Genomic DNA, 13,845 nt, shown 5'->3' with positions numbered 1-13,845 from the left:
CATGAGGAGGGAAATTATGTGGATATATTGAAGCAACATCTCAAGACATCAGTCAGGAAGTTTAAAGCTTGGTTGCAAATGGGTCTTCCAAATGGACAATGACCCCAAGCATACTTCCAAAGTTGTGGCAAAATGGCTTAAGGACCATAAAGTCAAGGTATTGGAGTGGCCATCACAAATCCCTGACCTCAAGCCTATAGAAAATTTGTGGGCAGAACTGAAAAAGCGTGTGCGAGCAAGGAGGCCTACATACCTGACTCAGTTACACCAGCTCTGTCAGGAGGAATGGGCCATAATTCACCCAACTTATTGTGGGAAGCTTGTGGAAGCCTACCCGAAACGTTTGACCCATGTTAAACAATTTAAAGGCAATGCTACCAAATACTAATTGAGTGTATGTAAACTTCTGACCCACTGGGAATGGAATGAAAGAAATAAAAGCTGAAAAAAATAATTCTCTCTACTATTATTATGACATTTCACATTCTTAAAATAAAGTGGTGATCCTAACTGACCTAAGACAGGGAATGTTTACTTGGATTAAATGTCAGGATTTGTGAACATGTCAGTGTCAGTTATGTGGAGGTGAGGATAGAGTCAAGCGCAGGACACAGAACTGAGTAAAATAACGTACTTTACCCTCGAAGAAACTCATAAGTCAAAATCCACGCAGGGATAAACAATCCTGACACAAACCAACTAACACGATGACAAGCAAAGAATCACGCACAAAACATAATGAGAACCAGAGTGTTATAAATAGGGAAAACAATCATAACGAGATGGGAACCAGGTGTGAACAATCAAGACATAACAAGTGGAAAAAGAAATGTGGATCGGTGGTAGCTAGAAAGCCGGTGACGATGACCGCCGAACGCTGCCCAAACAAGGAGAGGCACCAACTTCGGCGGAAGTCGTGACAGAACAACTGAGTTGAAATGTACTTGGCTAAGATGTATGTAAACTTCTGACTTCAACTGTATCTATTTCCTAGGCAACTAGGTCCAATTAAATTAGAGTTGCGGATGGTCATTTGCTGTATGGCTCCTTCCGGAATAGCAACCCATCACGGCCAGAAAAGGTGAATACTTTATTCTGCAATGGTTATGAAAATAAAATAATTAGGAAAAAGATCACTACTTCAATTTTTTTTAGATTCTAAAAACAAAACCCATATCTTCGCAGTAATGGAAAATGGCTACATTCTTGTTGATGTGTTTTTGTGTTTTTGTGTTTTTTGTTTTTCACGAAAAACATTTTCATCAAAATACTTACTTGCCAGCTTGCAATACAATATTTCAACCACTAGCAGATGTGCATACGCGCGGTGTAACGTTTGCGGGGAGGTGAGCACATTCTCATTGTATAAATGACAACTTTTGCGTACAAACTGGTGTATACACATTTTAAGTTATGTTTTGTGCGCAGTTTATAAATGAATCCCCTGGACATTGTTTGAATGATGAAGGTATCTCTGAAAGGCAAACATTCAGGTGCCAGCAGTTACATAGGTCTGCTCTATATTATACAGTAGGGAAACACTGGAAGAACAAGACGATTGTGTACATATGTAGCCTATCAGACAATACAATTCAATAAAATACAACTTTATTAATTTCAGGGCTGTAGCAGGACATTAAACATTTAGAACAACACACAAACAATCTACACATTGACAGAATGTAATTCAATCCCTGTTAGTGCAGTGAATGTAACAAAAGAGTTAAAAAGTCTAAAGTATAAAATAACCATGCCCAATTGATCATCTTTAAGAGGACTCCCTCATATGTTTTGATAACTACCAAGAACCTAAAATAATATCCACACATAAAAGAAGTCTCTGAGCATTGCAAGTGTGTGGAATGGTGAATAGAATTGAATTTGATGACAGAGGTATGAACTGCATATCAGGACAGTGCAAGTGGGTCGTTGTGGTGTGTTACTGTACACTGGCTCTTGAACACACACACACACACACACACACACACACACACACACACACACACACACACACACACACACACACACACACACACACACACACACACACACACACACACACTTACCTCATGCCATTAGTTGTACGTTTTTACTTCCTGTTAGCAGCTGACTCAGACAATCCCATTGGTCAGTGTGGTGTGAAATTGTCCCCTCCAGAAGGTTTTAATAGATGTGCTTACAAACAGTATATTCATATTGTACACCAGCCAGCTCAAGGTCAAAGCCTGGGTCAGGAGTTGATTGATTGATATGCATGCTCAACCAATCCGGTCCACTATCCTAGGCCTGACAAACATGGATGTGATGATTCAGCAGGAATTCTGTCTGGGGGAGATGTCATTCAAAGTGAGTTGATTTACAACTCCTGGCTCTGGTTGGCACACTGTCGGCTGGTGTAAACCCTAATGCATCCATCCCTTAAATACACATGATTAAATTACGAGAGAGAGCGAGAGAACGAGAGAGAGAGAGAGAGAACGTCAAAACAAAGACAAAATGTATTGATTTTAAATATTGTATCCACTATGCAGGACTGTGCTCTTCTTTTCTTACACATTGCTCATATCACATTCTGAGGTTGTTCTTCGCCATCTGTCTTTTTCCAGCGAATGCCAGGGATCTCCAGTGGGGGACTGTTCACGTTGTGTTGTGAATCCGCTGAGTGGCTGACACCTGGTTGTGGACAGAAGAGATAAGGAGCTGTGATGGTGCTGAGCTAAAAGAGACAAATAATGCACAAGAGATCAGGCAAGTATACTCTTATCTTAAAGTTATTGTAATATAATAAGCATATTATAGTTATTGCATACTCTTTATTCATCAGAAGGATGGCAGTCGTTATGAGTGATGATTGTGGTCAATATTCCCAAGGTTTGACCAATATTCCCTTTTCCTAACAGAACAGTAGACGAAGGTTGACGTTTATTGGGGTGAGTCTTGTCCTGTAGGCAGAACTGAGAAATTTCCACTAGATGGGTTTGTTGCAAAGTCGAAATTGTCTACAGTCAATACATATATTTTTTATTTTTGGTCTTAATTTAAAGTTAGGGTTAGGCATTATGGTTAGCAGTGTGGTTAAGGTTAAGCTTAAGGTTAGGTTTAACATCTGAGTTTATGACTTTTCAGCTGTGCCAGCTAGTGACCACTGCAGAGCTGTCTTCAGAACAAGATTCATTACAAGAAACGCAAACCTGCGTAGTAGGCGAGAAACACTGGCTCATATACTACACAGTGCCTTCAGAAAGTATTCACACACCTTTACTTTTTCCACATTTTGATGTTTTACATCCTGAATTAAACAATTATTCATTTGAGATTGTGTCACTGATCTAGTGGAATTTTGTTTGTAGACATTTTTTTTTATTAATAAAAATTAAAATCTGAAATGTCTTGAGTCAATAAGTATTCAACGGTCAACCCCTTTGTTATGTCAAGCCTAAATAAGTTCAGGAGTAAAAATGTGCTTAACAAATCAGATACAGTATACATACAGTGCCTTCCGAATGTTTTCAGATCCTTTGACTTTTTTCCACATTTTGTTACGTTACAGCCTTATTAAAAAATATATATATATTATTCAGCAATCTACACACAATACCCCATAATGACAGAGCGAAAACAGGTTTTTAGAAATTTTATTTACATGAGTATTCAGACCCTTTGCTATGAGACTCGAAATTGAAACAGGTGCATCCTGTTTCCATTGACCATCCTTGAGATGTTTCTTCAATTTGATTGGAGTCCACCTGTGGTAAATTATACTGATTGGACATGATTTGGAAAGGCTCACACCTGTCTATATAAGGTCCAACAGTTGAGAGTACATGTCGAAGCAAAAACCAAGCCACGAGGTTGAAGGAATTGTCCATAGAGCTCTGAGACAGGATTGTGTTGAGGCACAGATCTGGGAAAGGGTACCACAAAATGTCTGCAGCATTGAAGGTCCCCAAGAACACAGTGGCCTCCATCATTCTTAAATGGAAGAAGTTTGGAACCACCATATACATTTAAGTCATTTAGCAGATGCTCTTATCCAGAGCAACTTACAGTAGTGAATACATACATTTCATACAATTTCATACATTTTTTTTTTTTCTGTGCTGGCCCCCCGTGGGAATCGAACCCACAACCCTGGCGTTGCAAACACCATGCTCTACCAACTGAGCTACAGGGAAGGCCAAGACCCTTCCCAGAGCTGGCCTCCCGGCCAAACTGAGCAATTGGGAGAAGAACCTTGGTCAGGGAGGTGACCAAGAACCCAATGGTCACTCTGACAGAGCTCTAGAGATCCTCTGTGGAGATGGGAGAACCTTCCAGAAGGACAACCATCTCTGCAGCACTCCACCAATCAGGCCTTTATGCTAGAGTGGCCAGATGGACGTGGCCCGTTTGGAGTTTGCCTAAAGGCACCTGAAGGACTCTGACCATGAGAAACAAGATTATCTGGTCTGATGAAACCAAGATTGAACTCTTTGGTCTGAATGCCAAGCGTCACGTCTGGAGGAAATCTGGCACCACCCCTACGGTGGTGGCAGCATCATGCTGTGGGGATGTTTTTCAGCGGCAGGGACTGGGAGACTAGTCAGGATCGAGGCAAAGATGAACAGAGCGAAGTACAGAGAGATCCTTGATGAAAACTTGCTGAAAATAAATAAAATAAATTTGCCAACATTTCTAAAAACCTGTTTTTGCTTCGTCGTTATGGGATATTGTGTGTAGATTGATGAGAAAAGAACTAACATTTTAATCAATTTTAGAATAAGCCTGTAACGTAACAAATTGTGGAAAAAGTCAAGGGGTCTGAATACTCTCCGACGGCACTGTATATACAAAAGTATATTCCCTTCATTGATTCGGCTATTTCAGCCGCACCTGTTGCTGACAGGTATATAAAATCGAGCACACAGCCATGCAATCTCCATAGACAAACATTGGCCATATAATTCCCTTACTGAAGACCTCAGTGATTTTTAACGTGGCACCGTCATAGGGTGCCACCTTTCCAACAAGTCAGTTTGTCAAATTTCTGCTTTGCTAGAGCTGCCCCGGTCAACTGTAAGGGCTGTTATTGTGAAGTGGAAACGTCTAGGATCAACAACGGCTCAGCCGTGAAGTGGTAGGCCACACAAGCTCACAGAACAGGACCGCCGAGTGCTGAAGCGAGTACCGTGTAAAAATTGTCTGTTCTCAGTTGCAACACCCACTACCGAGTTCTAAACAAAAAGACTCACAGCTGTAATCACCGCAAAACGTGCTTCTACAAAGTATTGACTTGAGGGGTGTGAATACAAATATGTTTGCAAAAATGTCTAAAAACACGTTTTCACCTTGTCATTATGGGGTATTTTGTGTAGATGGGGTGAGCTGTTTTATTTATTTAATCCATTTTGAACTCAGGCTGTAAATAAATAAAATGTGGAATAAGTCAAGGGGTATGAATACTTTCTGAAGGCACTGTATGCAAATGTAGCTGGTGCATCCAAAAGACTTCTCTGACAAGTCAGTATTTTGTATTCATGTACAGCATGTTTATTCACTCAAAACAAAAACCATCAACATAGGGTACCAATAATCAGATATGAATGAAGAGTTTCATTATCATTGATATCCATTTTCAGAAATGTTGGTAAATTAGCTGTTATTAGTTATGAAAGAGAAATTCTGAAAGAGTGGTGGGTTTTTTCACTATCTAATCATGGCATGGAGTTCTTCAATGACAAACATGTATTTGTTTAAAATCTATTACAGGATGGTTAATTTTCTGTTTTGGAAAATGCTATATATCCGCCTCACTCTCAGATAAATAAATAATACTGCTCTCTTTTACACAGCCAAATGTGACATATAATGACATGTTTAATAAAGAACTGTACAAATGATACATTTGTGACATAAATATATATTTTTTAAGTTTGACAAAATTCTAAATCAATAATATGAGATCTGTATGTAAAACATGTACATTTGCCATTTTACACATTTAGTAGATCTTAACTAGAGCGACTTGCAGTAAGTGCATTCATCTTAAGATAGCTACAGTAGGTGAGACGTGTGACAGTCAAATATAGAGGACAGAGGCAAAAATACTAACAAATATACAGGATACGAACCTTCCATTCCAGCTAAAAATATTATTAGGTATACCACCCCATTCACGAAAAAGATTCGCTCCTACAGACAGTAAATCACGTGGCCGTGGCTTGCTAAATAAAGCAGGCAGACAGGCATCGAGGCATTCAGTTACTATTCGGTTGAACATTAGAATAGGTAAAACGATTGACGTAAGCAACTTTGAGCGTGGTATGATTGTCGGTGCCAGGCGCACTGGTACCAGTATCTCAGTAATGGTCAGCCTCCTGGGCTTTTCACACACGACAGTGTCTAGGGTTTACCGAGATGGGGGCGACGAGCAAAAAACATCCAGTCAGCGGCAGTCCTGTGGGTGAAAATAGCTCATTGATGAAAGAGTTCGAAAGAGAATGGCAAGAATCGTGCTAACAGGGGGACCACAAACAGGCAAATAACGGCGCAGTACAACAGTGATGTGCAGAACGACATCTCAGAACGCACAACTCGTCTGTCCTTGTCACGGATGGGCTATTGCAGCAGACAACCACACCGGCTCCAGTGTGTACACAATCACCAACACTGAACAGTTGAGGAGTGGAAAAAACATTGCCTGGTCTGACGAATCCTGGTTCCTGTTGTGTCATGCTGATGGCAAAGTCAGGATTTGGCATAAGCAGTCCATAGCTCCATCCTGCCTGGTGTCAACGGTACAGGCTGGTGGCAGTGGTCTAATGTAGTGGGGAATGTTTTCCTGGCACAGATTAGGTCCCTTGAAACCAATTGAGCAAAGGTTGAATGCCACAGCAATCTGAATTTTTTGGCTAACCAGGTGGGCTACAGGGGGGGTCCAACCCGGTGCTAGATGGGTGTACCTAATAAACTGTCCCCCTAAAATGTAAAGATAAAAAAATCTGAGAACAGTAATATTTTACACACACATGACGGTACCCATAAGCAATCATTTTTTGTTGCAGATGTAGCGTTTAGAAATAAACTCTTCATATATTACATCACCAGCATCATATCACATAATTAAAAAAAGTTTCATTTTAAAGACAGACTCAGTGTGTATCTGAGGATAGGTAAAGAGTTTCACCTGCAAGTTGGTCTCTTTTTCCCCCTTAAACCAAAAACATGATTTCACATGAAATTTCACATGTGAAATCATGTGAAAACATGTTTTTGGAACACTTCACGTGATCACATGTTTCACCATGTGTAGTTTCATGTTATTAAAGCCCACTGGGAACACCACATCATTTCAACGTGGATAATTGGGTAATATTAGGTTTAAGTGTTGATAAATTAGATTACAACCTATATTCACCTACTCAAAAAGACTGCAGAAAGTTAGTTGAATTTCCAGTGTTTCATCACTGTGCTTTCAACCATCTAAAAGTACAACCAAATTCCAATGAAAAAACAATGTCTGATTTCTCGTTTAGTTGTCACCCAAATGTCTATCACGGTGCTTTCAACCATTTAAAAGCAAAGTTCAAAGGGGAATACAATATCAGATATTTTGTTTATTTATACAACAGATTAATGTTTTATCACTGGTCTTCTAATCTAATTTGTGTATTTATTACTTTGTATTTCACTTTTAAATTAATTTGATATTCTCTCTGCATTGTTAAGAAGCAAAGGTTGAATGTAAATCAGCATTTTACTGTTAGTCTACACCTGTTGTTTACGAAGCATGTGACAAATACAATTTGTTTTATTTTATTTCAATTGCAGAACCAAATGACCTGTATTGCATTTCAAAGTTTGAGATTCTGCACAGACTATTATAGAAATTGTGAAGATCTCCACAGACCTGCGTTGATCTATGCATGCTATCTTAAACATGCATGCTTTATATGATTACATAGGAAGAAATGTATAGTAACAGACCCCTCAAAATGTGGCCATTGATGTGTTACAGTACTCATCTTAAGATTCAATGTTACATTAAGATATTCTTAACTTTAGGCTATTTACTGTAATATACAAATGTAATATTGAATTGTGTTTGGTTAACAACACAACCAAATATCAACATTTAAAGGAAATGTATCTACTGCTTTTTTGATTAGTTCCGTCTGAGCCACTGGCTTAATTCCATTATTTAACTTTTATTTGTGATCTGCAGGTAACAATTGTGAGAAGCATTGGAATCAAATTAGGCCAGCATCCCTGTGGAACACTTTCGACACCTTGTAGAGTCCATGCCTGGATGAATTGAGGCTGTTCTGGGGGCAAAAGAGGGTGCAACTCAATATTAGGAAGGTGTTCCTAATGTTTCGAACACTCAGTGTAGATTCCACATCGCAGAACGTTGACAAACAAACAACGTTGATTCAACCAGTTCGTGCCCAGAGGTTTGTTGCTTTACATGTTGTGACATGTTATCACATTAACTTCACATAAGATCATGTGATCACATGAAAATATGTGTTTTTGGAAAGCTTCACGTGTTCACATGTGAAGTTCATGCAGTTTTCCATTAGGGCCTCCTCTCCTTCCTTGTTTCCACTTCTGTGGCTACATTCAGAGCCTGTTTCATCCCAGCACACAGCAGGTGAAATGTTCTCACAGAGCTTGACGTTCAAACACCTGCGTAATTGTGCAGGTTGGTTTTAGTAATGCGGTACACTGGTGTGCATTGTACTCCCTCTCCTAGCAGGTGTGTTAGTATTACTGTGTGTGTGGAAGGGGGGGGGCTGTGTGTGTTTGTGAGAGCATGTATGTGTGCGTGTGTGTGTACGCGTGTGTGCGTGCATGGGTACGTGCGTGTGCGTGTGTGTACGCGTGTGTGCGTGCATGGGTACGTGAGTGCGCGTGTGTGTACGCGTGTGTGCGTGCATGGGTGTGTGCGTGCGCGCATGTGTGCGTGTTCACTCCTGTGTAGTAGCTGTTGTGGCTCATGTCTTGTAGAGAAATGCTCCACTATTGTCTTTCCACACACGTTCTTGGCATAACAATCAATAACGGGCAGCATTTATTGATTTATTGGGACTTTTGCAAGATGGGATCTCTTGAGATGCACCATCTCGTTGTCAGGGGTGTCCCCCCAAAAGAAACAAGAATAACGTCAACTAGTGTCTAAGAACAATAACAATGAAATAATAATCATTTAAAAAAAAACATACATTGCCCTACAGTGCTTCAATACGTATTTATTCCTTAGAAACTAATTTGAATATCATAAAACATTTGTTGCAGCGACAGGGTATTGTTTTAACACTCTCATTCCATTAAAACACTCTCCTAAGATCTTATTCTAATAAGGCAAACCTTAGGCTAATAGTTTTTCTCCACATTAATATTCATGTTTGGAAAATGTAACTGTTGTTGTAGCTAAGTTCTTCCTGCTGACAGCTCAAAAGCTTAAGGCGCCACACTGATCAGAGAGTGCACTTGATTCCGGGGGAGCATCAGGTCTACAACTAAAATGTCTGCTGTTGGGGGTACTCTGCACTATTCAAAGGAAGTGCTTTGTAACACCAAAACTAGTGGCAACTGAGCTGCCACCAACTTGAAGGAGACGAAACCCTAACTTTGCTGGAGTATTGGAACACATCATCCTGAGAAGTTTTGATACATTACATGCTGTGTTGTAACACCTTGCCAGGGACTGGGAGCACTACCGGAAAAGATTGAAAACACTATTTTGGTGTTTCGAGTCTTGTTCAGTGCAGATTTAGACACCTTCTCTTTTGGTGTTGTTTCCTCTGTTTATAGCGTCTAAACACCATTATAGTGTTTCAAATCCTGTCTAGTGCAGAATTAGATCACTTCTTTAGGAGTATTTAATGGTTAACATTGGTTTATGTATCTGATCATTTGCCAGTTTAACCCATTTTGGCAGGCAGTGTCTAGAGGTTTTACAGTAAGAATTGCAGGATACTGTATTTGCCCTCTATCATAAAAAGTTGCAAATGTGGGAATGAGTTGTCTCATCATTGAACGTAATTTAGCCTGCCGGTTTTGATATCATTCATCATGATCCATTACACCTCATGGCACAACAAGCTGCTTAATACTAATATAGATGCTAAATTTTTTTCTTCAAACATGGATACAACATTTTGTAAAATAATCATTAAGTTAAAAAAAATGGGATTACCCTCAGTCCTCTGAAAACAGAGCCACGTGGCAAGATAAGAAGTGCAAGGAAATTAAAACCAGACTTCCAATGGGTTCAATCACAAAATGTTCTCTATCTTTGGTTATCGTCATAAAAGATAGTTAAATTCATATTAAGTTGGTTTTATTCTTAAATCTTTTGGTAAAATGAAATCAACAAATTATTGAAGTGACTTGCATTCATTTGTATTGACTTCTGCATATCTTTTTATCTTTCTTTTTGTTTTTGTTGTAAATTTCAATTCACCAAAAATGACTTTTTACAGTGTGGCTGTGTGGTTGAGGGTGTCAAACTCCAATGAAATGTACCATCTGACTGCCCCAGAAGATGGGGTTCAATTCCTGCTTCCGCCTGTCTTTCACTCCTTCCCTGTCTCCCCTTGTTTCTAATCTGTCTAAATAAAGCATTACAAAACTTCTTGTGTATCATAACAATTACATTGGGTTCAAAAAACAGAGCTCAGGTTAGGTGCACTTACTTTTCAGTTTTTTATTACACAATCATGGTGTTTGGAATCTTTCTATTTTTACAGTGTAGGACCGGATTATTATTGAACAAATACACAGGGAAACTTCCATAGTTAACATTCATAACATTCATAAAAAGTAAATCTCAATAGAAAACAATGGCACAGGTGTCATGCAAATGCTAGTAATTAGAAATTCTAATTATCGTGCGTGGGCAGAAATGTCTATTTTTAGGCAACGCTCTTCAGTAGTCATAATCCCTTTGCAGCCCTATATCATTTGAAGGACATTTACCGTCCTCCCATGCGACTGTGTTGATTATTTGCATTGGGTTACACTGTACTGTACTATATACATCCTCCATAGAGTTTTGCCACTATTCACCATGACTAATTGGCAGTTAAGGAGTTAGTGTGGTGCAGCAACCCATGACACACCTCCCACCACGCTTTGATCCCCAGAGAAAAAGGGTTCCGATGGAGATAGAGTTGAAGTTAATTCGAAGAACGTATAGAAGTGTCATTCCACAATGATTCAATAGTTCGGGCCACTCAAATAGAGTTCTGAGATACTAAACGCTAGAGTTCTGAGATACTAAATGCAGTCATAGGTAAACATAGTAGAGTCTTTCATTTGGAGTCATCTATAACACATTACATCGTCTATACATCATTGATATCAGTTGTTATAAATGATGTAATCGACACACGTGCGCATCAGCAAAAACTAAGTAGAGTAGATAACAGGACATTTAGGTACTTATAAAGAAGTGTCTTCGTTGGAAGATAATACGGCAGGCTTTGGCATTATTGTTACCTAAATAAAATGGCACAGAATTTATTATTTTCATCTACAGTTCAACGTTAAAATTGTCATTATGGCTAGACAGTTGACAAAAAAGATCATTCCTAATTGTGTAACCCACAGCAAAGCAAGGCTTCAGCTTCTGTGGAATGGAAGCAAATCAAATCAAAGCTAATTTTACTTGTCATACGCGCCGAACACAACAAGTGTAGACTTTACCGGGCTTACTTACAAGCCCATAACCAACAGTGCAGTTCAAGAAGAAGAAAATATTTACCAAGTAGGCAAAAATAAAAAGTAATAATAAAAGTAACACAATAAGAATAACAATAACGAGGCTATATACAGGGGGCACCGGAACGGAGTCAGTGTGCGGGGGTACAGGCTAGTTGGGGTAATCTGTACATGTAGGTGGGGGAGAAGTGACTATGCATAGGGACAAACAAACAGTGAGTGTAAAAAAGAAAACAGTTGTAGCTGTACTGTTAACTGGTGCTTCTTGTGACAGCCTAAAATGTCATCAAACGCTTCCACCTGCTTGGCTTACTGTTTTTCATGGTAACGTCTTGATAAAAATCGTCAATACCTTCATACAATCCATATGTCAACTCCCATAGCCAAGAGGGGAAAGGAAATATGGGATGACATTTTCTTTTTAGTACTTGCTTTAAAAATAAATCAGATTTAATGCCATTTTTGGGGGGCTCTTGAATTGTGGGTTTGCGGCTTGCATTGACAGGAGATTGGCAGGAGATTTACTGTATGTGATGTCTTGTGTCTTTATGGCAATAGAAACTCGTCCCACATTCATCCCGGTTGGATTAAGGCTTGAAAATGAACATACTGTATGTCAGGGGTAGGCAACCCTGGACCTGGAGTGATGCAGACACTTCCTGTTTTTGATTTTACCGACCTGGAAGCTCAGCTGTGTTGAATTTAGGCATTCTCTGAACTGATCAATTAGCTCAATTGGTCAGGTGTGGAGCGTCGTTGTAACAAAATCCTGCAGTACCTGCGGCACTCCAGGAACAGGGTTGCCTACACCTGCTGTATGTTATGCTTGAAATTCTGCCTGTACGTTCCGGCCTTCTAACTGTTGGTTTAAAATGCCGTCTGGCATCTCTGTCTTTGTAGCCGCAGACCGACCTCCAACACTAACAAGATTCAAGGAAGCCTAAACCCATGATGAAATAACATTGTAAGGCACTGCAATCATGTAACTTAAAGTTCCAATGCAGCTGTTTTTATCCCTATGTCAAATCATTTCTGTCTAACAATGAAGTACACTACTGCGATTGTTTTAAATTCAGATGGTCAAAAATAAACAAAAATGGCTTCATAGTAAAGAGCAATTTCTCAAGCAAGAATTTTACTGCGAGTGGTCTGAGTGGGGAGGGGAAAACTGAAAATGAGCTGTTATTGGCAGAGACTCTTTCTTTTTAACTCTTTCTTATTGGTCTATTAACTATTTAACCACCTGGTGATGTCAACGGGCAGGCCAAAACTCCATCCCACCAAAACTGGCTGAAATTTAATGCGGTCTTTTCAAACAGTTTTTACACTAAAAGATCATTATTATAATTTTCACAGTTTCACAGTATTATTCCAACCTCATGGTGTGTAAATAACACAGTAAAATCCCATTTTTGACTGCATTGCAGGGCTTTAACATACCTCGTTCTTCGTTATTCTCTTTTGTATATCCCTTTGATGTACACCTACAACACACTAAACCAATGGCTTTAAAAGGTGGAGAATGTCGGAGCACCTAATCAGTTAACCAAGCCACCTCTAAGCAACTACAGAACATAGCCCCCCCCCCCCAAAAAAAATAAAAAAATAAATAAACAGGATACACATTTTTCCTGAAGAGTTAAGTCCCTCAAAGCTTGCTTTAGATCTCAGAGGTCCAGTTTGAGTTCTCCACACCTCTTCAACTTCCAAAATAGTCTGTTTTTTGGGGGGAAAGAGCACTGGCTTAAGGCAGCCTATTGATTGATTGTATAACTTTTTTGCACGTTTTTCTGCTTTTTGTACATAAAGTTAGCCACCTTATTGTGAACATCAAAACTTGTGTCCCAGATTGATTGATTGATTTTATTTGCCAGTTTAAAAACACATGTGACTCGTTTCAGGAAACTAGGCATATGTAGCACTTCACTTCTTCACAGAAGAGGCATTTGAACATAAACATTTAACATTTTTTTAATCAAAATAAGTTTTTGGGCAGAAATGCCTTCTGGAACATGTGAACCTTCATGTGCCTTAATAACAAACATGTATGCCATCTGTAAATACAAATACCTATTTGGTTTACATTTTTACATTTACATTTTTAGTAATTTAGCAGATGCTCTTATCCAGAGCGACTTA

Source organism: Salmo trutta, chromosome 21 (assembly GCF_901001165.1).
Source record: "Salmo trutta chromosome 21, fSalTru1.1, whole genome shotgun sequence".
In the NCBI taxonomy this organism is placed as follows: domain Eukaryota; kingdom Metazoa; phylum Chordata; class Actinopteri; order Salmoniformes; family Salmonidae; genus Salmo; species Salmo trutta.
The sequence above is the reverse complement of the archived record's forward strand: the minus strand, read 5'-3'. Positions refer to the sequence as shown.